The following is a 26,997-nucleotide window of genomic DNA, read 5'->3' on the forward strand; positions in this document are numbered from 1 at the left end:
CCAGTGGTTAAGTTTGGCATTCCTGCTTTGGTGGCCCAGGTTTGATTCCTGGGAACAGACCTCCACCACTCAGTGGCCACGCTGTGGTGGTGACCCACATACAAACTAGAGGAAGACTAGCAAAAGCTGTTAGCTCACAGCAAATCTTCCTCAGAAAAAGCGAAAATAGGAGAAGGAAAAAAAGAAATAGTTTCAAGGTAAAGATCAAATACGAGAACATCCAAGGAAAACATGACAAAGTTAAAAGGTGTCAGATGTGGCTATCAACTTTATAAATAATTGAGAAAGATTTAAGGATATGTCTAATAAGATTTCTAAGAATCCTATTAGACTCTTCCAGTTTTAATATAGGGCTTTAGAAAGTCTAAAATTCAGGTATGGAAGACTCACAAAGAAAAAGGTATAGAAAGGTCTTTTTGGAAAGCTACCTTGTGGAAAAAGGATTACTCAGAGGGACAAATCAAGAACCGAGAAGATACAGCCAAGATCTGAGGGCCACAACTTTTGGCCGGAGAAATGAAACAATCAAACAAAACAAAACTAAACATTTTCTACACAAAGATCAAAGGGAATTAGTAATACATGCCCAGCTGGATTTCAGAAATGCTATGCACCAGGGCTTCCCATTTTCTAGATGTGTTCTATTTTCCCCTTTTGGAACAGGACTGGCTATTATGACATACCTATGACTGACCTGTGTTGGATATGGAGGTAGGGAGTAAATAGTCTTTCTCCTTAATTCATAGTTTATACATCTGAGATTACTGGATGTAATCAGATTAATGTAATTCACTGTTAGTCTGAGGTTACTGGAATAATCTTATACAAACCTGGATCTGATTTAGATAACTATATTCTGGACCTTGAACCTGAGCCTGATGCCATTAATGGAAAGATCTAAGAATCTTGAAAGGATATGAGTGTATTTTGTATATAGTACTATTGTGAGTGGAGGTCAAAGGGCAGATTTTGGTAGCTTAATGATAGCCACAAATTCACTGACGCTCCTGCCATCAAGAAGTGGGCTAGCATTACTTGTCTTCAGGTTTCCATGGGCTCTGTAACTGGTTTGACCAATAAAATATAGTGGGAATAATGTTATATCATTATTCCAACCAACCCTTTGAGTCTTCCCCTTTCTGTGTCCTTGAATATTTGTTCTTAGAATGTAACTTCCATGCTGTATGGAAATCCAAGCAGCCCTGTGGAGTGTACCACGTGGAGAGAAACTGAGGTCCCTGGTTGACAACCTAGATAAGTCCTCACCAACAGCCAATCCTAATTTGTCAGCCATATGAATAATTCATATCGAGATGTATCTTCCAGGCTCTATCTTTGAATTGTCTATATCAAATCACCATTATACAACATTCCTCAAGCAGTATAAAACAGAATGTTATCTCACACTTATATTTATATTTGTTTTTGACATCCCTTCTTTGTTAATGTAATTAGTGTTATAAGAATTAAATATGAAGCGTATTTTAATTTGTGAATGCTTCCTAAGTGAAGTGGGTTTTATGTATTTTTATGCAGAAAATATCTGTTTCACAGAAACATTTCTATGTAGATATATTTATCATTTCTTGCATTATTTTTTAAAGTTTTATTTTGAAAGCTTGGATTTGTTCACAATTTTTCCTAGCATTATTATATAACGTCTACTGTAGGGAAGTAAAGAATTTGGGATCATAAAGTACAGATGAAAATAGAGGAAAAACTAGTTAACAGAGTTGTGGTCGATTAAAGCTCAAAATACTTAATAGTAGTGCAGATGCTAAGCAATAAAGGATCAGAAAAGAAATATATTGGAATCCTATGTAGTAATGTTGACCCACAACTCTCATGGGATATAATAATTGCCTAAAATGTCTCGCTCAATACATGCTTTGTATTCTGTACTTCTTTTTTATACAATAAAGTTATGAGATATCTTAAAACACAATCAGTTTTGGTTATGCTCAATAAATTTGTTCCAGAGATCTGCAATACAACATTGTGCTTATACTTAATAATATTGTATTGTGCACTCAAAAATTTAAGAGGGTTGTTCTTATATTGTGTCTTTACCTCAGTTTTAAAAAGAGATCTAGTTCAAATCCTACCAACTACAAGAAAGCTTTCCTAAATAATTTAGTCCCATTTCTGTGGCTGTGTAATTCTTATCCATTACTCAAGTGATTCAACTTGATAAATTAGTAGAAATTTACATGTTAAGCAACTTATTTCATATTTCCACCATTTACATCCTCAGCACATGAATGTTAGGAATATAAAAAGTACTCAGCAAAAACTTTCTTTCAAGCTTGCTTTTATTGAGTATTTTAACCTTCTTGAAGTTAATGACAATATCATCTTCTTTATTTCATTTATAAATTAATATATTTTGACCCTCCAAAAAATTCATGAATGGAGAAATATATTTGAAATATTAAAGAGCTATTTGATTTTCATTTTTTGGAAAACTTTAGTCAGGGAAATATATTCAAAGGCTCAATGCAGAAGTTTACCAGTGTTGGGGTTATGAAAATATTCTAAAATCTATTGTGGTGATGGTTGCACAACTCTGTGGATATACTAAAAATCATCTAATTTTGCAGTTTAAATATGCCAATTGTATGATATGTGAATCATATCTCAATAAAGCTGTTATTTCTTTTAAAATGCTTATATATTTCTCTGGCAGGAAATTAGAGACATGGTAGCATGAGGAAGATTTGACAGACCACCACTGGCAGGAAAATAGCACGTAAGAATGAATACAAGTGGCCTCTAGGAGAAAAGAATGGACCCTGACTGTCAACCAGCAAGGAAATGGGGACCTGAATCCAACCCTTAGTCTGAGACAACTGACCACAACTGAGTCAATCGCTTGAATGAGCTTAAAAGAGGATTCTTTCCCAGAACCTCCAGATAAGAGCTCAGCCTGGCCAAAACCTTGGTTTTGGACTTGAGATACCCTCATCAGAGAACACATTTTAGATTGCTTTGATTTCTAATTTACAGAACTGTGAGATCGAGAAAATAATAATAAAAAGGTGCTAGAAGCTGCTATATTGAGGTAATGTTATGCAGCAAAACAATAATTGTTGGAACAAAAAAAATCCTGATCCCAGGCCATAGTAATTATTTTGCGTAATCTCTAAGTTTAAAAGCCAGGATGCAAAGGGATGTTTATTTTATTGGATTGCACAGATTAGGAAGGAAATTAAAAATCTGAGTCCCTAAAACAGAATTATTGTCAATGTTTTGTATGTAGGATAGGGAGAATCTGTTATAATAATCTCTTGTTCTTTCCCTTCTGAAAAGAAAAGGAAATTTCAATGTTTAAAGAGTAAAGCTAACTAAGAGAGAGTCAAAGGCAAGATATGAGGAGAAAGTGTAACAATATCTAACTGCTTTGTATTAGTTAAAAGGATTTCATTTGGATAAATCATCCAATGAAAATTCTGATATGAAACTGAGATTGTTGGACCATATCAAGGGCCTGCATCAAGAAAAATCAGGACATTCCTTATAAATTAAAAGGGAAACATATTTTATTTGGAAGCATCAATAAATCCTTGAAATCAATCCCAGGGAGATTAGAGGAAAACAATAAAAAAAAGGATCATCAATGTTGTAAAAGATACTTTGGCCTGGCCATTCTGTTAATTATTAATTTCATGTAGTCTATTTCATGTAAAATATCTAGGATAGTATTTTTTTGTGAAGTGGAGATTATGTTGTTTGTCTCAAAGGCCTATTGTGAGGTTGAAACTAAATACAAGTTCTTATGAAATTTCTCTAAATCTAAGTATATAACAGAAGAAAAACAACGAATGTGAGTATCATACCAAATGAACACAAGACTTCAAAGTCTTCAAACACGAGAAAATTATATATTAAAAATATCTGATTAACTTATTTATAAGAGTATGGTAAATAAACTGTATCTGCACATTAAGGCCTTTGGCATACTTTAAGTAGATAATACACAGAAAATGGACTGGATGAATAGCTAATATTTGGACTTCCATCTTGGACAAGTAAAAATATAAGCATAATTTTCAAGTATTATTTCTGAAAACTGAGGTTGTTAGAGCGGAGTAAGACAGAGTTGACTCACAAACCATATTTATAAATGTGCTACATTATATTAAAAAGTTTCTGCACAGCAAAAGAAACAATCAACAACATGAAAAGGCAACCTATGGAATGGGAGAAGGTATTTGCAAATCATATATCATATAAGAGGTTAAAATTGAAAATATATAAAGAATTCATACAACTCAACAGCAAAAAGCAAACCAACTAGCAAATGGGTGGAGGAACTAAATGAATGTTTTTCTAAAGAGACATCCAAATGGCCCTCAGGTACATGAAAAGGTACTTGACCTCACTAATCATCAGGGATCTGTAAATCAAAACCACAATGAGATCTCACCTTACACCTGTTTACAAAGGCTATCATTAAAAAGACAAGAAATAATGTGTTGTCAAGGATATATAAAAAAGAAACCCTTGTGCACTGTTGGTGGAATGTAATGTGTACAACCACTGTGAAAGCCAGTATGGAGTTTCCTCAAAAAATTAAAAATAGAACCAAAATATAATCCAGCAATCCTTCTTCTGGATATATATCAAAAGGAAATGAAAACGAGATCTCAAAGGGATATCTGCACTCCCGTGTTCATTGCAGCATTATTCACAATAACCCAGAAACGGAAACAAGCATGAAGGAGTAAAGAAGATGTGTTATATACACCATGGAATATTATTCAGCCATGAGAAAGAAGGGAATCTTGCCATCTGTGACAATATATATGGACCTTGAGGACATTATGCTAAGTGAAATTAGACAAAGAAAGACAAATACTGCATCGCATCATTTATGTGTGGAATCTAAAAAAGCCAAACTTATAGAAGCAGAGAATAGAGTGGTGGTTACCAGGGCCTGGGTGGTGGGGGACATGGGGAGACTCTGGTCACAAACTTCCAGTGATAAGATGAGTAAATTCTGGGGAGGTAATGTACAAAATAGTGATTATAGTTAATAATATTATATACTTGAAAGTAGATCTTAAATGTTCTTACCACAAAAAAATGGTAATTATGTGAGGTGATGGATGTGTTAGCTAATGTCATGATAGTATCCATTTTGCAACATATGTGTATCAAATCAATATGTTGTACACCTTAAATTTACGCTATAATATGTCAATTAAATCTCAATAAAGCTGAATCCATAGTTCAATCCAAACATTGATATGAATGGGCTAGGCAGTTATACAGACAACAGATAAAAAGCACACATAAAATGTCAAAGGCAGTAGAAAAAGCAAGTAGAATAGAAAGAGAAGGTAAAAAGCAAGCTCATTTGAGATGCGGAGCCTGAAGAGTTGCTCTAAATTGCAGGGGAATAGTCCCTGGTCACGTTTGATGGGATGCTGTTTGGTAGCCCTAATGTAATCTCATTAACATTAATGTGCTCGTGGGGCCTGGGAGAAGATTTTAATAATACTAACTATGGCCATCTGGGATAAGCCAAGTTTTTGTTGATTCTCAAGCCAATTTTACTTGGGGAGTTCTTTCTTAACGAGAAGAACACTAAAATTTTGAATGTGAAATAGGATATAGACTGATCTGTTCCTGGCAGTGAATCATTTTTGAAAAGATACTTTCTTTATCGGTTATTGTATCAAGGAGAATGAGATGGAAGAATCTGAATATTTATCTAATGTTGAGAGAAGCCATGTAAAATTGATCATTACTCTGTGTGACTGTTGGATTGTCAGAACTTATTTCTTCAACAAAGAACTTTCTTTGTATATCTTTTCTCTAGGGTCTTCTAAACTTTGGATATATTCAACATGACTGAATTTTTGTGGTTTGTGGATTTTGAGGCTTTACAATGCTTTCAATTATAAGACAGGCCCTGTCAATTTCCACACAGAGTTTAAGAAAGCAGAACTTCTTCCTAAAAAATTGATGGGACTGACTGGGCAACAAGAGAAATTGGCTATTCTGAGAACTACAAGAAACAAACGAAGCCTTTTATTCCCATATTTTAAGATTCTGTCAAATGAGTCCACAAAAAGTAAAAAATAGAGGTAATTTTCAGAAAACATTGGGCTGTGAAGGCAATCAAAGCAATTGTCATCCCATCAAGACCATGTGTTGCATCTTACACTAGGAGCTGTGGAATTAAATATTCTAAATTACTAATCATGCATATTTACCAAACAGAAGCAAATATTTATTTTACCCAGCACCTATTCTGTAACAGGTACTTTTCTAGGGATTGCAGAAAAAAAGAAGAAAAAAAGTCCCTGTGTTTATGAAACTGAGAAGTGGAGACCAACAATAAAGAAATAAACAAGCTAAATATTTACTAAGGCCTATGGTTAAATTTATGTTTGAGTAAAAAAAAAGCAAGAGAGGAGAATAGAGTGATCAGGAGAAGGCTGGCATACGAGTTACATTTTCAACAATGTGCAGAGAAAAGGCTTCACTAAGGATATAGAATTTGCATGACTTGAAGAAGCAAAGGGAATGAGTCTTGCAGATATTGAGGGGGTAGGAGTTTCGACAACAAACAGCAAGGACGAAGGCTCAAGTTCATCACATCAGTTATAGCTTTGGTAAATCTGACCTTTGACTGCTTGCTTTGAAGATGGCAAGAGCTGAGCCTGGCATCACTCTTCAGGAATTGCAATTGTTTGTTTACTTGTATTCATTTTCTAAACTTTGAGGCCAGTAGATGCTTTGAATCCCCCTCTCTTGGGCATCTTCATGGATGCTGTTGATGTTTCAGCAGTTCCTATAAAATAGGTCCTTGACTTTCCATCTATTCTCTTCAGTCAGTTTTCATTCCATCACTTTGCTCACAATTATCAAGTTGTGTGCTATAAATTGATCTCTACCCACACCCTACCTTGCTTATCCCATGCTGCTATATCGATCATGAGCACTTGCACTTGAGGCTTAAAATTTATAATATGTACAAATGTTTTAAGAATTAGAAAAATTAGTAGATCTCTTTACATTGTTTAAATATTAACATATTTGGACAGTAATCTTATCCTTATCCTGCTTAAAATTATTCAAAAACTGAGTCACAAGTAAAAGTGTCATTTCCAATATGTTTCCCTGTGTGTATCATGTGTGTTTTATATTGATAAATTTCTGTAAATTTGATTATTAACCTATCCTGCATACAATATCGAGTGGTAGTAAAAATTTATCTTTCTAAACACTGTGCTCCAGAATTTCCCAGTTCAGAGAAATATGCTTGATGCTTTCTTAATATATAAGATCAAGTCCAGAGGTCTGTATAAATTGAATATACAATGTTTAAAGGAACTTGAAAATAAACAACAAAAATAACCTCCATGATCAATAAATATCTTTAGCAAAATTTGAAGAATAAACCGACTCATAAGGGGTATTTCCTAACTCTGAAATAAAATCTCAGAGAAATGTGACCTACTCTGCCATTCCAAACCATTTACTCAGGAAATTCCTAATGAGATCTTGATAGTACAGCTTCTCTGCAGATCTTTCCTGAATTTTAAACTACTACTTCAAGTGATCAAAATGGAGCCCGCCTGAATGAGAAAATTTACTCTAATAAGAATCAAACCTCTTTAGAATAGATACATATTAGGTGAAAAGTGACAGAATATGTTCAAAATGCAGAAATGAAAGAAAAGGGAGGCTAATTAACAGAAAATGTGAATGAAAACACTGTGATGGGAAAATAAAGATTGTTTTCAGAAAGTAGCTAGTTGTTATTTTTGACCACAAAATTACATATTTTCAGGAGTAAGACAGAACTAATAAGCTAGATAGAGTCCACATCATAGCAACAAATAGTTCTGGACATAGTGCTTGCAATTATCTTTGCGAGAACTAGGGAACTATTTAATGTAACTTAATTCTTTTAGTATAAATAGGAAATATATTGGTAGTAGCTATCTTTGTTTGAGAACTACTACAAGAAATGGAATCTCTAAATCACTTACCTATTACATATTTAAACTTCATAATACACCATGATGTAGGTATTATCTTAATTTTACACATGAGGTAAATATATTTGAATGGATAAAGACTACTTTTCTTTATTTTATATATTCTCTGATGTCAATTTACTGTTAATGAAAAACAATACATTATTTAAAGTCAATGTACTGTTGAAGAAAATGGTAAATGTATATTTTAGAATGTATAATAATTATAGAAGTAAATATATGACAAAAGAGCACAAAGACTATGAAAAGTGAATAGAATTAACTGTTGTAAAGTTTTCGTATTATATGTGAAGTGACATAATATTATTCAATGTATATTGTGATAATTTAAAGATGTGTATCATAATCCTTAGAGCAAACGCTAAAAGTAAGGAGAAGCAGTAAACTTTAAAAAACAAAGGTTCTGGTGGTAAGAGAATAAAATGCTACAAGTATTTTATAATCCAAAAAAACAAAAAGGCAAAGAAGAGAAATCATGGATTAAAGAATCAAGGGAACAAACAGGAAACAAACATTAACGTTAAACCTTAGACTTAAACCCAAAGCTATCAATAATTACCTTAAATTCTAATGGATGACCTTTTCCAAATATAAGGCAATGATTTTTGATTAAATTAAAAAACAGTATCTTAAAACATGAAGATACAGAGCCCTTGAAAGTAAATGGATGAAAAAAAGATGTAATATACAAACATTGAGCATAAGACAGCTTGTTAAGCTCCATTGATAGAAGAAAATCAGTCAAGAAGGAATAAAATCCAAGAATGTGAGGCTCATTCTGTAATGATTAAAAAAGGGTCATTTTATCTCTTTTGCCACATAGAAGCACAGAGAATACTTATTAACTCATTCTATGAGGCCAACATTACTCTAAAACCAAAACTAGACAAAGACATTACAAGGAAACCATAAACCAATATCTCTAATAGGTGTAGATCCAAAATCCTCAGTGAAATATTAGCAACTCAATCCAATACTTTGTAAAAAAGAATTATACAACACAACCCAGTGGGATTTATCCCAGGAGTGCAAAGTTCATTCAACATTTGAAAGCAATCAGTGTGATCCATCACATCAACAGACTAAAAAAGAAAAATCACATGATCATGTCAATAGAAGCTGAGAAAGCATTTGACAAAATCCAACACCCATTCATGATAAAAACTCTCAGAAAATTAAGAATAGAGGGGAATTTTCTCAATTTGAGAAAAAGCTACAAAAAAATCTACATTTAGTATACTTAATGATCAGAAACTCAAAGGTTTGTCAAGAAAATAAGATACAAGGCAAATATGTCCCTCTCACCATTCCTATTCAACACTGTACCGGAAGTCTTTCTTAAAACAATTAGGCACATAAAGGAAATAAAAGGTATATAGTATTGGGAAGGAAGACATAAAACTATCCTTATTTGCATGTAACATTATTGTCTATGTAGAAAATCTGAAAGAATCAATTTTTAAAAAGTTATAGTCACTAATAAGTGATTATAGCAAGATAGCAGGATACAAGGTTACAAAAATGTCAATTATTTTCCTTTATACCAGCAATGAACAAATGGAATTTGAAATTAGAATACAATATCATTTATATTAGCACCCCAAAAATGAAGTACTTAGGGGTAAATCTAACAAAATATGTATAATATCTATATGAGGAAAACTATAAAACTCTGATAAAATCAAAGAACTAAATAAACAGAGAGATATCCCTCTCCCATGGATGGGAAGACAATACCGTGACGCTATCAGTTCTTCTCAATTTGATCAATAGATTTAAGGAAATCCCATCAAAATCTCAGCAAGTTATTTTGTGGATATTGACAAACTGATTCTCCAGTTTATATGCGGAGGTGAAAGACCAAGAGTAGCCAACACAATATTGAAGAACAAAGTTGGAGGACTGACACTACCCAACCTCAAGTTTTTAAAGCCTTACTAGAAAGTTACAATAATCAAGACAGTGTGGTATTGAAGAAAGAATAGACAAGTAATTCAATGGAACAGACTGGAGAGCCCAGAAACAGACCTGCATAAATATAGTCAATTGATTTTTTATAAAGGAGCAGAGGTGATACAATGGAGCAAAGATAGTCTCTTCAACACATGGTGCTGGAACAACTGGACATCTATAAGCAAAAAAAAAATGTGTTTAGGTACAGAGTTTACATCCTTCACAAAAATTATTCAAAATGGATCATAGACCTAAATATAAAACACAAAACTATAAATCTCCTAGAAAATAATGTAAGAGAAACCTAGATGACCTTGGATATGGAAATGACTTTTTAGATACAACACCAAAGGCAAGATCCATGAAAGAAACCATTGATAAGCTGGACTTCATCACAATTAAAAGTTTCTGCCCTACAAAACACTGTCAAGAGAGGCAGACAAGCCACAGACTGGGAGAAAATTTTTGCAAAAGATACATCTGATAAAGGACTGTTATCCAAAATATGTAATGAACTCTTAAAACTCAACAATAAGCAAATAACAACTCAGTTAGAAAATGGGTCAAAGACCTTAACACCTATGTCATGAAAGAAGATATACAAATGGTAAATGAGCATATGGAAAGATGCTCCACATTATATGTCATTAGGGAAATATAAATTAAAACAGCAGTGAAATATCACTACATCCTTATTAGAATGGCCAAAACCCAGAACACTCACAACACCAAAATTCTTGTGAGGATGTGGAGCAACAGATACTCTCATTCAATCCTAGTGGGAATGCAAAATGGTACAGTCACTTTGAAAGACAGTTTGGTAGTTTCTTACAAAACTAAATATACTCTTACCATATGATCCAGCAATCTTGCTTCTTTGGATTTACCCAAAGGAATTGAAAACTTATGTCCACACGAAAACCTGCACACAGACATATGCAGCAGCTTTATTCATAACTATGGAAACTTGGTGGCAACTAAGAAGGCCTTCTGTAGTTGAATGGATAAATAAACTGCTGTATTTCTAGAAAACTGAATATTATTTAGAACCAATAAGAGATGAGATATCAAGCTACAAAATGACATGGAGGAAACTTAAGTGCATGTTGCTAAATGAAAGAAGAATTTCTTGAGCCAAATCCCAGGCAAACCCGTTCCCCTTGATAATGGAGTCCTATTGACCACACACACATTCACTGAAGTCGTAGTGGGTAAGATTACAACTAGTTCATGGAAACAGCTCAGAGTGCTTGTTCCACTGGGATGTTTCTTGGTGGAAGTTACAGCTCCCACCAGAGCCCAATAATGATTCAGACATTGTTTCCCAACAGGTGAATGTATGTCGGCATAGATATGTACAAAAACCATAGCTGTTGCTCGAAGCAGGTGATTCTAAGGTCCTCCCGGAAGCCAGTGTGAATTTCAATTGGAAAAGGTGTGTCTGGTGCCATTACCTATCTGCAGTACCAGAGAGGATCACCTAGAAGCCACCAGGAACCTCACTTTAGCCATCTTCTAGGCTGGTGCTTACAACTGATAAAGGAAGAAAAATGACTTCTTCTCTTCTGCCTGCATAATATTATGCAAATCCTCTCACTGGCAGAACTTCTACAAAAATCCCATCGGTAAGGTGATTCTAGAATTTATAATTCTAGACTTCTCCCTTGAAAATAGAGAAATGTTGATAATGAGAAGAGACAACTCAGAAGAGTACTGTGAACATCTAGGTTATTGGGCATCCTGTTGTTGAAGGGAAATTCTCACCTAATGTTTTATATTCCTTTGAAGTGTTAAAATGGACAAGTCCCTATTATCACAGGTATATCTTGAATGAGGTTTCTCTTTGAGATAAATTTTACATTTTCTGTAACTAATAACATCTAAATTACATGTAATTTACTCTTTAAGCTTATTCATCTTCGATTTCTTAAAATCTGGATTGTGAATAACTGAAAAACAGTTTATTGTTTTATTACGAGTTTTCCTATCATTTTATCTAGGGAGAAAAATCAAAAGGGTTAATTAAAATTCCCACCATTACTTGGCGAAAGTGCGTGAATATTGAATAGTATATAAATAAAATTCCTGTAACACTAGATTAGTCAGGACAGACCAACTCCCATTAAAAAATACAATGAATTTTAGTATCTTCGCATGATAAAAGTGTCTATATATACATATATGAATTTTAGCTGATAATATTCCATTAGCCAAAAATAAGTCACATAGCAAAATCTGAGATAAAATGTAACTATGAAATATGAACAAATTCTATATTTATGAAATATAGAAAATATATGTTAGTAAGTATTAGCAATTTCTGCCATAAACTTAGCAGGTTTGTAATATATCCATGAGTGTCAACTTTTGATGAATTGGTAATTCAGAGACATTACAAAACAAACATGGTTTCAAAAGAGTTGAAAATATTCAAAATAAACACATTATTTGTGGTTACTAAAATTAGGATTAATTTTTAACTAATAGTTTTGTATATCAATACAATTTTGATACTAAAAACTTAAAAAGTAAAACTATAGCTGAATGATAGCCACATTTTATAGTTATGAAAGAAGAGTTAATCCAAACAGTTTTCAAACACACATGCTATCATACATACACACATACACAAATATATACGTAAATGCATATATATTTTTGTAGTTTAATGGCAAATGCTAGAATTCTTGTCACCTATCTACTATGTTGTCTCATTTCTAGAAAACTTTATAATTACTTTAAAAAACAATCATTGATTTTCATATTTGTTTTTGAAACAAATATTTATAAATTATTACTGAGTTATATTAGTTTTTTATGACATTATGTGCTATTTATAAAAATATCTGTAGACTGTAATAGTCAAAGCCTGCAATGTTTTTATCGTGTGCTTCTTGTCCTTCTTGTGCTATGCAAAATGATAACATGCATGCTGAATATGTAACTCTTCAGATAAACACATTTACAAACTGTTTCCCAAATCAATTCCTGTTCAGATAATTTATGGCTGTCAATTATTTTCAGCTGTCTGTGTGATAGGCCAGTACCTTTTAACTAAAGTTTTCATCTCAGCACAACACTGCAGCTGAAAATGTGTTTTAAGAAGTAAAATAAAATAAATATACATACGATTTCTTTAATGTATATTTCAAGGGGGGAAAAGTGAGGATTTTATATGTATAAATCTTACTTTGTAGGATTTATGAGATTTATAAGTTATGGTATGAGTAAAAGCGGCATAATTCTATAAAAACTCCTATTCTTGGATTATTAACCAATGCTTTAGATTTCCAACTAATAAAAATGGGGACAATATAATGTACAGAATAGGTTAAATTTTACCATAATATGGTATTTTGGTGAACAATAAAATACATCTATCTGTCTATGTCATTGATATTTTTTTTCAGTTTATTCAAAGGGATAAAACTCCCTGAATTCTCAGAGAATAGCAGCCATATCATAGTAGAAATTATGATTCAAGAGAAAGAATGGTGTGGAGGGAATGTGGAAGGGATTTACATACCATGAATATAATCATATTTCTCTACAAGAATGTAATGAAATTGCCTTCCTTGTACTCATGCATGTTTTGTGGAATATTTCATCTTTCCAAACCAAGCCACGAACCATAAATTCCACAACATAAAATTTTCCATTGTTTTCACAACATAAAATTCCTCAAGGCATGACCTTATATTTATGTTTTGAATTCTAGCTATAGAGCTACCTGACTTGTAAAGAGTTGGAGATTTTTATGCTATATACTAGCTAGTCAGCTTCATGAATGAAGACAGAAGACTCAAGACTCCTGGGTCAGAGACTAAGGACTTTATGACTCGTTAGGTACTAAACTGCATAACTTTTATGATTTTACCAGTTTCCCTGGATCTCAAGTCCCTGGGCTGAGGTTGAGGATGAGGGGTCCAGAATGGCCAAGATCAGTGCTGTGCATACAGTTGGTTTGGATCACAGTTGAACCCAAAATTAAGGATTCCAAATCTTTTATGATGGGCTGCAAACAAACCTTCCTGACATTTACACCAGAGGGAGGCATTGTGTTTATTATACTGGATAGTAAATAATTCTTCCCTTTGCTCCAAGGTATGGGGAAACACTATTTATACATTCCATGGGTATTTACTATATACACATTGTTGTAAAGATAGAAAAATAGTCTGGAACAAAAGGGTGGTTAGTGCCTTGCTTGCGCAACATGAAGAAACAGAAGAGACCCAAGAAGAAGTCTCCCAACACTGTGCGTATTTTCTATGCTTGTACAGTAGCACATAGTATCTTGTCCTGTAACTGACTGTTCACTTTGTCTTCTTACTGCCAGTGGCAGTCTATTTCTTTATTGATCTTGAATCCTGAGCATATAGGACAGAATTTTTTAGAGTAATCGATATTACTAAATGAATAAGTGCAATTTTATCCAGTAAAATTAAAACGAGGAGTAAGAATATAGTAACTTCAGAATTCTACCGGTAAACTAGCCTGACTCCCTTTGCCTAGATCCTGTTCTGTTCTGAAAATAAAAAGAACTGCAAAAGAAGTTAGCTTGTTACACTGAAAGTTGTGAGTATGAGCAAACTTGGATTTAGAAACAGCAAAAGGTCAGGTAGTTCTGAGAGCATGTAAGAGTTGTACATCCTGTGGCTTTTTTTAGTTCTAAAGAAAGCAGTTTCTTATAAAAGAGCTTGGTCACCGGTTGAGTGCACTGCACTCTAATGACAAGGAGATATCATCAGTTCATTTCCTGAATTTCAAGAACAAGAGGGAGACTACACGTACTACAAATACTGAAACTGTGTTCTCTCAGCTTAGGGAACAGAGCTCTTCACAGTCTGACCTTAGCCTCTCTTTATAGGCTTGTCTTCTGCTACTGTCCTCTATTTAATCACCAAACTGTACTACATACAAGACAACAGAATACCCTGCTTCCATGGCCTGACTCAGGATCCTCTCTTCACTCAACGAACCAGCCCTTCTGTCTCCAACAGGCTAAATACTTCTAAAGGCTTAGTCAGAGGCAATTTTTCTTCATTCCAAGTTCTCTAGAATTGGTATATAAGCCCCTCTTATGGAGTACTTTATTCTTGTTTTAAATTATTAATATTTGTTTGTGTATAATATCCTTATACTCTACATTATGTTGTTCATAGTAGTGGTTCAAAAAAATGCAGGTGAAAACTCCAGTAAAAAAAAACGTCCCATTCCAAAGTACATTCTTTTTTCTTCCACCTAAAATAACACTAGGAATAAGTGTTCTATTTCTAAGTTAATGCAAAGGATTTTCAATTCCTGTGGATTCCATATTAAAAAAAATGATTTGAATATGTAGAAAGAGATCAGATTTGATGGAAGCTAAAATGATAAACACTATAAATATAAACACTGTTAATTTAACCAGATTATTCTATAAGCTTTTTGTAAATCCATTTAAAAGCAACATTTTTTTCTTTCCTTAGCATTGTATCTAGGAAAAGCAAGTTCAATGATTTTTATAAAATCATAATTTAATAAATGCCAAATATTCATTTAAACAACAAAAGGCTCTTGATTAACCCTACCAGATATTTTAAAAGTACAATTATTTTAAATTCTTAGTATCAGTATATTATTCAACAGACTATTTAATAGAAACAAATATATAGATATATGATACATAGCATATAACATGCAACTATATATGAAATATTTATAGATGATAAAGGTAGATTTCAGGTCAATTAATATTACATGGATTATTAAGTTAATACTTGAAACTAATAAAGAATAATATTCAATTAAAATGGATTGGGCAAATACAATTTGAGGATATCCAAAGCATACTATTCAACTCATTATTTGACAAAAATTTAAAAATTGAACAATATACAGAGCTGTGGACATTATGAGGAAAACATACAAACATACACAGTGCTGGGTAAAACTGATATCGAACCTGAAGTGAGTTCACTCACCCATTGCACAGCAAGTCAATCTCTGACACTGGGTGTAGTGGAAGAAAGGAGGAATTTTATTATTGCACAGTGCTGAGCAAGGAGAGAGGGCAGCTAACGCTGAAATCCCAAACTCCCCAAAAAGTTAAAAGGAAGGGTTTTTATTTGGGGTTTTAGGGAGGGGAGGGGGATCATATTGCCTTGCTGGTCAGAGCTTTCCCACCAGCCTGTCTTTGACCTTGAGACTACTTGCAGAGAGGAGGGATCCCCTGACCTTGCTGGTCAGCAGCTTTCCCACCAGCCTGTATCTTCTTGTGGGGAGGAGATGGTGAATCCAGGTGGTTGTCCTTGGCTGTGTCTGTCTCCATGGAGGATAGTGGCTTCTGGAGCCAGGGAGTAAGCAGGGAAAGAATGTTTTGGTTTTAACCTCATACGTTCTGGGTTTAAGTAAGGAAAATGATATCAGGGTCCATATCAAAACTGGTGCCATCTCCAGAGTGACATTTGGATTCATTACGGAATAATAAAATGTATATCATTTTTGAGTTAGAAATTCTACTTCTAAAAATTTATTTTATAAATTGATAGATACTTTTGGAAATTGCCAGAAATTCACAGATTTATAAATTCATATATATATATATATATACACACACACACACACGCACAAACAATTTTAGTGTTCTTCATCAATAGAGGACTAGTTAAATGTATAAAAACTAATATTTTTAGCAATTTGTGGATGCTTAGATGTTTTTCCAACTATTTATCATTATTATTTATTTTATTTTCACAACTGTTTGACTCATTTATTCCAAATAAATTGAAGATTAGAAAACCAAGTCACAAGAGATTTAATAGTTTGCTCAAAAACTGATCTATGAAGTAGTGAAACTGGTAAGAAAATTCACATAGTCTAGTGTCTGAATTCTGGCTCCCTTTATTATAATTTACTACCCCTTGTGGTACCTAAAAACAATATAACAGTATGCAGCATTAAAAATAAGGTAGATTTCTAGGGCCAGCCCAGTGGTGTAGTGGTTAAGTTCCTGTGCTCTGCTTTGGCAGCCTGGAGTTCATGGGTTCAGATCTCGGGCACAGACCTACACACCGCTCATCAAGCCATGCTATGTCGGCACCCCACATACAAAATAGAGGAAGATTGGCACAGATGTTAGCTCAGGACCAATTTTACTGACCAAATAAGGAAAAAAAAAAAAGTATGTTTCTGATGTAATCATACATATGTACCCACACATGTAAACATGGATGTGTATATATATCAAGGAACAAAACAGTATATATTATATACTAACTTTTGTTTAAAAATGGAATGTGTGTGTGTGTGTGTGTGTATGTCTACTTTCTCGAGGATATACAATCAGTTACATAGCTTGTAATTCTGAAGAGGAAGCTGAGATGATTTGGTACCAGAGGAGAATGAATGAGAAAAATTTTATTGCATACATTGTTATAGTGTATTTATTTTGAACTAAGTGATTATATTAAATTTTCCTGAAAATGTGCACACTATAAATATGAAATAAAAACTCAAAGATTGCAATTTTAATAAAACAGCCTACATGTTAACCACTATGCCACTGTGCTGGCCTCCAAGATTTCTTTCTTTTTTAAGGCTGAATAACATTCTTTGTATGTATACGCCATATTTTCTTTATCTAAACTAGTCAAATTCACTGAAGCAGAGAGTAGAATGGTGGTTGCCAGGGGCTGGGGCAAGGGGGAAATGGGGTGGTATTAGTCAAAAGGTACAAAGTTTTGGTTATGCAATGTAAATAAGTGCTAGAGATCGAGTGTCCAGCATTGTGCTTATAGTTAACAATACCGTATTGTATACTTAAAAATTTGTTAAGAGTGTACATGTTGAGTATTCTTCTCAATAATGATAAAAATAGCAAATAAAGAGAGCAAGAAGAAATTTTGGGAGGTGATGGATATGTTTATGACATATATTGAGGTGATGATTTCCTGAATGTATACTTGTCTCCAAACTCATCAAGTTGTATATATTAAATATGTAGAGCTTTTTGTATGTCAGTCATACCTCAATCAAGTAGATTTTTTAAATAGAGAAAATATAAAGAGTTCATTATGGTAAATTTGAATTTCAAGAAGAGTTAGAAACCAGGACTTTAGTTTCAGGGCAGTAGCACATCCCAGACATAAGCCCAGAGCTGGGTGGCTCTTTGACTGTTATGCCGTGTATCAGAAAGAAACATTCAGAACTGCGACTGAACAACTGCTACAAGAGACACGTGCTCAGGAATTGACTACTGCAACCATGACATCCAAGGATCAATAAGAATATGTTTTCTCCAGCATCTTATGCCTCAACTCCAGGTTACCTCTTCTATATTTCCTGCCCTGGCATGCTGGGGAGAAAGCCAAGATATATCGCTGTGTGTTAATAAGCATGAGAGTTCTTCAAGCTTTCAGTGGCATTGATTTCATGTTCGCTAATCCAATATAAATACCTAATTGAGCCTCTAACATTCACGGGATGCTTCCTTTGGTTCTGCATGGCAGTGGTCAGAACCACTGTCTCTGAGCCCTCCCTAACGAGTTAGGAGGATGTGCAAAATATATCTGCCCAGAGCTGGAATCAGAGCTGCATCAATTAAGTTTTGGCTTAAAGAGAACACCAAAATTTATGGGTAAAAGCGAAACACAAAATTAGCCCTGTTTTCCTATAAATCAAGAGCCTCAGACTCAAATGCAGGTGACAAAACAAGACAGGCAGCATAATTTAACTCAGCAGATGATCCTTCATCTACAGGAAGCTGGTGCTGTTCAGTTCCAGCCAAACGCAGCCAGGAAGAAATACGGTCCAAAGCTGCAAGACTGCCTTCTCTTGCTTTGCTTGCTTTGTTTTGTTGTTTTTGTTTGGTTTTTGCTCTTTGTGGAGGGGGATATTTTGCTTTGTGTTTGGGATGCTTAAATTGAGCCTCACCAATCACAAAAACGTTAGCAATAATCCTCAATTCTCACTCGTCTACTAGAAGAGTGCTCAAAAAACCATCAGTGAACCCATAAATTACCTAAGAATTTTGTTAAAATGCAGACTCTGATTCAGTAGATCTGGGGTGGTACTTAAGATTCTGCATTTCTAACAAGCTCCAACATGATACCGATGTTGCAGGTCCATGGCTTACACTCAGACTAGCAAAGTGCTAGTTCATTTAGAATTAATAAAACTACATATTAACCTTCCAGTTTTAAAATGTAAACTGCTAAATGACTAAAGGAATGCCTATTTGTTTAAAGAGAGAAAGCAGAAAGGAGAATATTTCCTAGTAACTCCGCCAAGTAATAATCTTATTAAATATCTATTTGCGAATCATATACTTGTAATATAGCAATATATTTCATTCCTCATATGTCAATATCATTTTATGGTCAAAATTTGACTTTAAGTTTGTATGGATTTTTTTGAAACAAAGTTATGGTGTTCAACACATGAACAAATAATACAACAAATATTTTTTTTTTGAGGGGGTGGACTTGTTATGTTATAAGTAAACTACAAAACTCTGAGTAATGTCTTAAACTGGCAACTGTTTCAGAATCACTCCTCACACAAACAGTTGTTGATGAGGGAGGGGATGTTGTTTCTAGTGCTCAGATATCTTATTTCCCTAGAGAGTTATTTGTAGGATAGTCAAGCATCAAAGGCAGGAGGAATGAGACTGGGGTCATTAAAATTCCTTGTTGCAATTAAAAATGGCTTGTGAACACAGCACATTCTTTTTATAGTTAACTTGCATTCATGCTCCAGAGGCTCTGTTACAATGTAATTTGGGAATCTCAGCTGTCCCATTTAGGATGTCCACTGTTCAATTTTGTAAATCAATGAGTTTTCCTAAATGGTGATTGCAATACTCTAGGTTAGTATATGATTACAAAATGATCGTTTCCACAGTTTTCATTTCTAAAATAAATGAAACCACTGGTTTCTCTTTTTATAATCCTTAAACCATCCTTACTGATTGTATGATTGCCCATATGGTTAAGCAAAACTTGGAAAGAAATGATTTTTTGCCTGAGTGACTACTATTTAATTATACTTTAATGGCATGTTCCTTTCTTAGGAGTCACATTCATTGCTAAATCCTCTATCTTAAGAAATTACTGCTAAAATATAAGCTGATAGTGATTATATAGAGTCCTAAGAACACTTGCTTGGAAATAGCGATTTTTTGAAGACTGAAATGCTTTCAAGACCCACAGAATTAAATCTTCGTTCCTGTCATCACTTTAGGTGCTAGGCCTAAAATGAGGTGAAGATATCAGGGAAGAGAATTCATGAAAGTGACGTGCATACTTAAGACCAGAAAATATTTGCCTTGAGAAAATTGTCACAAGAATTCTCCATCTATGCCATGTTTAGCAGTGTCCGCTCATTTTATTTGTGCTTTATTACATGAAACTAGGTAAGATTTTAAAAACAAAACTAAGAATGAAAATTAACATACTGATATATGCTTACATTTATCATGTAAATTTAACTAAAAGTGCGAGCTCAAATTAATGGCTTTCATTGCTGCATGGTGAAAGCCTTTGGGGTATTTATGAGAAATAAAAATTAAAAATATGAATATAGATGAAAATTTAAAAATAGATACTTATTGTGTAATTAATATATTTTGTGTTGCTTACATGTCATCTTGAGCAAGTCACTCAACATTATTTCTCTCAGTGTTTTAATCTGAAAATGGTGATAATAGGTGGTGTCATCACTTTGGATTGTCTTGAGGATTGAATAGATAATACATAAGGAGAACCTTGCACTATAGGTCATATATCATCATTGTTACAATGTAACATGTGTCAAGGTAAGTACTTGTCTTATCTTATGATTGATGGAGATATATATATATATATTTATACATAAATATTATGTATTTATATGTAATATATACTTATTTGTTCATGTTTTGCTTTATAGAAGAGGACACTACATGTCTGTTAAATACCTTGCTCAAGGACACAAAACAAATAAGTGGTCGAGATACTATCATTATCATCACTACACCATCATAAATTATTACTATAATTTTTGCTGTTGGATGTATTATATATTAGTTTATTCAGCATTCATTCAGCAACTATTGAGTGCTTATTCTGGGGTAGGTGCTGCTAATCTTTGTCCTTGAAATACATCAGAGAACTGAGCTGCCATGTTGCTTATATACTAGTGTGGTAAGACAGGTACTTATTAGTCAATGTACTACACTGATGCAATACACTGTTACATGTATTAGTTACATGTTGGTACTGGATATTTTTCCAAATGTCACTCTGGGGTCGCTCTCCATGCATCTCTGCCGTGATCTCTATACCAAGTGGCAGACCTGTATAAAATAATTCCACTGTCCTCCTCAAACTTCTGGCTTCTGATTAATTCAGCCAATGGAAATATCCTGCAGAAAGTAGGGAAGGATGGAGAATCCATAACGGTGTTATTCCTCCGATCCTCCCTCTGCACCCAGCTCTTCAGCTCAGGCTGTGTCCCTTGACCAATGGTCACTACTTACATCAATGCAGTCTTCTCCCCATGACTCTTGCCATTTTCTATAACTGCTCTCTTGCCCTGCCCTTCTGGACCTCTTGGTAGGAACAAGGTAGTTCTACACCATACTTTACACTCCCATCCATTTCAAATATTTGTAAATAGTACTTGCATGAAATCTCTCTCCAAAAATATAATCCAATAATACGACGTTTTTTATGATTGCGGTCCTGATTGATACTAAAAACTAGGAGGTGTTAGTGCTGGGAAAAAAAACATTGAAAAGGTTGAAAAAGGAGAAGCTGAGGGAGAGTGCTGGGCCTCAGTTGCAAATTTAAATAAGTGGCTGAGATAATTCTCATTGGTGACATGGCTTATAAGCAAGTATATGAGAAAGATGAAGGAGTTACCTATTTGGTTATCTTATGAAAGACTATTTCAGAAAGAGTGAACAGCTAATGAAAGGGCCCTGATCTGGGAGTTTAGCCACAAGGAAGCAAATGGTGTGTGGAGCAAGAAAACAATATGAAAAGTGGAAGGCTATGAGGCCAGAGAAGTGACAGGAAGTCAGATTATTTACAACTATGAATGCCATTGTTACAGCTTTGGTTCTAGCTGAACTTGCTAGAACCAAAGCTGCTTGCTTGGTTTTCTACAGAAAATTAGAGATATGTAGGGTTTTGGGCCAATGAGTGATATGAACTGACGTGTATTTAAAGGATCACCCTGACTTCTTTGTTATGAACCTACTGTACAAGAAGTAAGATGGAAGCAGTGACCTGTCATGAGGCTAAGTAGCTTAGACTAGTATCCCATGTCAAATATATATTCAAAATATAACCGATGATATTTCCTAAATAAGATATGAATGAGAATTCATACAAATACAGAATCATTTCATGAAGATGCTGAGAAATTCCAAGTTTTTATTCACTCTCAACAATATTTTACTGGGTAACACAAGGCAATGTTAAAAATAAAGTGAGATAATGGCAGATAATCAGAAGGAGTGTGTTTGCTGAACTTGCTCTCTACTGCCTGAAGCAGTGCCAGACACATAGAAGTGGATGTAGATATTTATGTAAAGCTATTTCCTTTGATCTATAAGCAGACTAAGCATGTGATTCCATATATATCACAGGGCTTATGGTATTGGTAATATATTACTGATGACATTTGTATGTTAACAAAAATTGATCGTTCTGCATTTGGATCTAGCAAGATACATGTTCACATTTTTTATTGTTGATCCAATTGAGGATATACCAAATAATAAAGGAGACTAAAAAGGATGATGTTAATTAGCTCCAATAGTAAATATGGCCAGTACTGGTATCTTACATGTTATAAGTTGGCGTGGAAAAAATGGTGCCTAAATAACATTTCATTTGTTTCAATTACAAGAGCAATACTGTGTGTGTAAACATTTTCCATCTTTTCTGAATTAAACATACCTACACACACACGCCAATATTTTCAACACACACCAATATACATCACACTTCCTTAACAATTTTTAATATTTTTCTCATTTTTTATTATTTATAATTAGTGATTTAAAATAAACAAATACATTTTAGATGGTACATTTGAAATAGTATGATGTTCATGTTACAGTTCAATAATGTTCATAATAATATTTAAAACATTTTTGTAAATATAAAAATATAATTTATAAAAGTATAAGATATAATGAAAAACATCATTTGCCAAGAAATAAGTGAAAAATTTGCCAAGAAATGAGTGCAAAATAAAATACAATTTACTTGTTTTAGGGACTGACTCTAAATCTCAAAAAAGGGTAAAATTTAAATGTATGTAATGCCGTCAATTGTACATACAGTAGTGCGGTTATGATTTTTTAAAATTTTGTTCTTAAAATTAACTTAATTAACTTTAATTGTTCCACTTTTTCCCATAATACTATTCACAATCTTTTTCAAGATTTTAATTTCGAGCTTTTCTTAGTACGTTTTACGAAAAGGTAGTGAACAATATTTAATACCAGTAAAATTAAAGTCTCTTTATATGTAGTAGTATAGACAGAAAGATGCAGATGTAGATATAAGGAGGCACAATATGGATAGATATAGATATATCTGAGGTACTAGAAAAAAGGTTAGGTGGATAACACAATTATCTTAGTATTTATTGACATTTTAAAATTGGTGTTCCTTATACACTTTATATTTAATAAAATATCGCATAGGCAAAAAGGATGTTAAAACCAGCACAGCACCTAGTGGTGTTCTGTTGTGTGATAAAATAACTGAAAATGTGATAATGAGTCTACTTTAAAATTCTCTAGTGATTTCTATATATACTTATTCTGTGCATACTGGATAGTTCTCAAACAGTTCTGACTTAACATGAACATTTTGAAATACATATTTTATCTATTGATAAAGGACAGCTAAAGTGGGCTTTTGATCTTTGTAAACTATCAGTGGGGAAACATTAGCCTTGATAATGATAATATATACTATATAATTACATATTCCTTGTAAGCAGTAACCTCGTTTTTTTGATATTTGGATTTCTTAGTGATTTCCATAGTAATAAGCTAATAAAAATCTTTAAAAGTAAATCTAAATCAATTAAATTAATTAAACAAAACTTTATTGAATGCCTATTTTGTGCCATAAACTCTGCCAGACATTGGACATACCACGATAAAAAATGACAAGTGTTTTTGCCTTAAGATAACTTAACTGGGAAGAAAGTCAAGCACATGCATGCACACACACAATACTAGTAGAATAAGATAACAGCATTTGTAATCTATCTTTGTGCTTTCAGTGCGCAGTTGCAGCATGCGGGAGTGACAGGGAGTTCATGAAGCAAGCATAAGATCAAAGGACATTTTAGCCATAAATCAGAATCTATAGAAGAATCTTTCACCACAAAATAATATTTAAGCTTTTGTTGATATATTCATATTTTTTAATTATGTTAATATTTTATTATATTTCAACTTATTAAAGTAAAGGAGGACACACCATAAATACTCGCTGATGTTATTCTGATATTTTCTAATTTTATTTTTCTCTTTTAAAATTCACTAGTCCACTGGGCACATTCAAATCAAACATTATGCTTATATAATGGACTATATTTCTATTTTTTATATATTTATATCTGCTTTATATCAAATTTTTACCCAAATTTTTATCATGAGTGTTTATTAATGTCATTAAATTTTTACTAAGATTATTTATGTCTGCAGATTATTTCATCACATGGATGTACAAGACATTACTTAATAGCTAACAAATATCTATTATTCAATGTGATGTCAATGAATGCATTCAATTTGTGATAGGATCTATAACATTTACATAATATTTGTCATTGGAAGTTAAACAAACATTCATTTGGTGCTTACTACACATTATACCTTGTGCTATTGTTTTCAAAAATGAGAAGTAAAATAAAATATAATACTTACCAGGAAAGATAAAACACAGACATGCACATACACATACCCACAGAGAAAGGACTCAATGAGAGTGTATGGAAGTATAATACAGTGATTCAAGTAGGTCAAAATCCTAATTCCTAATTGTTTCACTCAAATATATTGAATTTATTTCAATATATTTTTTCTGCCCTGGATATAAATGGGTCCTTATACATATATAAAAGTTTTCAATGCATATTAATTACTGGTGTATCCCATTAATTCTGTTTGAAACAATTTACTTAATCCCTTAAATGTGAGTTTCTATTTCCAATTCTAATGCATATCTCATATGCAAGTTTTACTTATATAACAACAAATATTAATATATTTTTAACTTGACAAGGAAAACTATAAAAAACAATGACACATTCAACAGTTAGAGGCACAAATATGTAAACTTAATCATTCATAATAACTTAAAATATGTTCACAATAATAAAATCACACTTAATTACTGTCTTTCTCTGGATATCTCTTACATTATAGTAACTAATATTAGAGTAACAAACTACGCTTCAAAATAATGTCAGACAGGGTTATCAATAGTCATATTTTCACAGGTTTTCATCTGAGTGTGAAGATAAATTACTCCATTGTAGCAAGAAACCATAATATGCTGGCTCTCCTACAAAGAAAATTACAAATTTGTGTTTGTTTTCTAACATCAAATAAGAGATATAACAAGAATAAATAGAGAAAAAAATGAACGGGATGGTTATATCCAAGTCATGGCTGTCAGAAATTCCCATTTTACTTCCTAATCTACCCAATGTTGTGTGAAGAGAGCTAATGTTCAATCCTAATCATCATAGTGACAGTCATCCAGACTTGAAAGGTCTATATACATCAAAGATAAAGGGGAAATCAATCTTCATACAATTTCAGTTCTAGGATATTATTGGGAGAGACAACAAACTATGCTCTTCTTTTGTCTTCATTTTGGTTTTTATTTTGTTTTTCTTCCGAAGTTAGAAACCACATGTAATTATCAAGCACTTTGGAATTTTATTAACATAAATAAAATGTTCATTTTTGTATTGATTTGGGGCATGTTATAGGCTCCATTTGCATAATTATGCAATTAAAAATTCATTTATTTGGTGATATAATTAATGCTTGCAAATGGAATTTATAATATTTATTACTTTGTAAACCATAATGGTTGCATTTATTATTAAATGCATTTCTAGGCACTATGTAGAAATAATTACAGCTAAAATATATTTCACGTTTTATTTGTATACTATCCATTATTTGTGAAATCATTCTTCAAATTAATTGAGACACATGGGCATTTTCTGCAACAGTGCCACTTCAAATCAGCAGTTATATTTATCCCTGAAATAACAATGGATTTCATGAATTAAAAAATTCCGAAAATGGGGCTGATCCCGTGGCCAAGTTGTTAAGTCTGAGTGCTCCACTTCAGCAGCCCAGGGTTTCACCAGTTCAGATGCTGGCAGCAGACTTGGCACCATTCATCAGGCCACGCTGAGGCGGCATCCCACATGCCGTAACTAGAAGGACCCACAACTAAAATATGCAACTATGTACTGGGGGAGTTTGAGGAGAAATAGCAGGGAAAAAAAAAGAAGATTGGCAACAGTTGTTAGCTCAGGTGCCAATCTTTAAAAAAAAAAAATTCCAAAAATGAAATGGGAAAATATCCAGAAAAATTAATTTACGAAGAAATATATATGCTCAATTAGCAAAATATTCTACAAACCACTGAGTAATAAATAGAAATTCTGACTAAGATAATGATGAAAGCTCATTTTCTCTTATCAGATGTATACAATAATGCCGAAAGTCAGCCATGGTTTGGAAAACCAAGCCCTCTCATACAGTCTTTAACGAAAGTATATAGATTGGTACAAATATTTTATTTGTAACATGCATGAACCATGAAAAACATGTACATACATTTGAAGGTTATTCATGAGTTTAATATAAATAAAAACGTTTTCCAAACGTGGAAAGATAAATGTACAAGATACTTACTGCAGCTTTGTTTGTAGGGACCAACATCTTGAAAGTATTCATTGCAAAACTATTGAACAACACATTTATTAACTCCTAATTTTGGCTTCT

The 26,997-nt window shown here is 33.2% G+C and overlaps 1 long non-coding RNA gene across 4 annotated transcripts in view; it reads left to right on the forward strand.

Moving 5' to 3' along the window:
* Positions 1-661: 661 nt before the first annotated feature.
* Positions 662-26,997, forward strand: part of LOC111768696 (uncharacterized) — a 45,405-nt gene continuing 19,069 nt past the window's right edge. Inside the window, exons 1-5 of one of the 4 annotated variants that reach the window (XR_011427882.1) lie at positions 662-711; positions 2,687-3,061; positions 11,300-11,593; positions 14,839-15,034; positions 20,193-20,364. This is a non-coding gene — a long non-coding RNA (uncharacterized lncRNA). The remainder of the gene's footprint in view (positions 712-2,686; positions 3,062-11,299; positions 11,594-14,838; positions 15,035-20,192; positions 20,365-26,997) is intronic. The other 3 variants (XR_011427881.1, XR_002801172.2, XR_011427880.1) reach the window with 3 other exon arrangements.

This window comes from Equus caballus, chromosome 17 (assembly GCF_041296265.1).
Source record: "Equus caballus isolate H_3958 breed thoroughbred chromosome 17, TB-T2T, whole genome shotgun sequence".
Taxonomy (NCBI): Eukaryota; Metazoa; Chordata; class Mammalia; order Perissodactyla; family Equidae; genus Equus; species Equus caballus.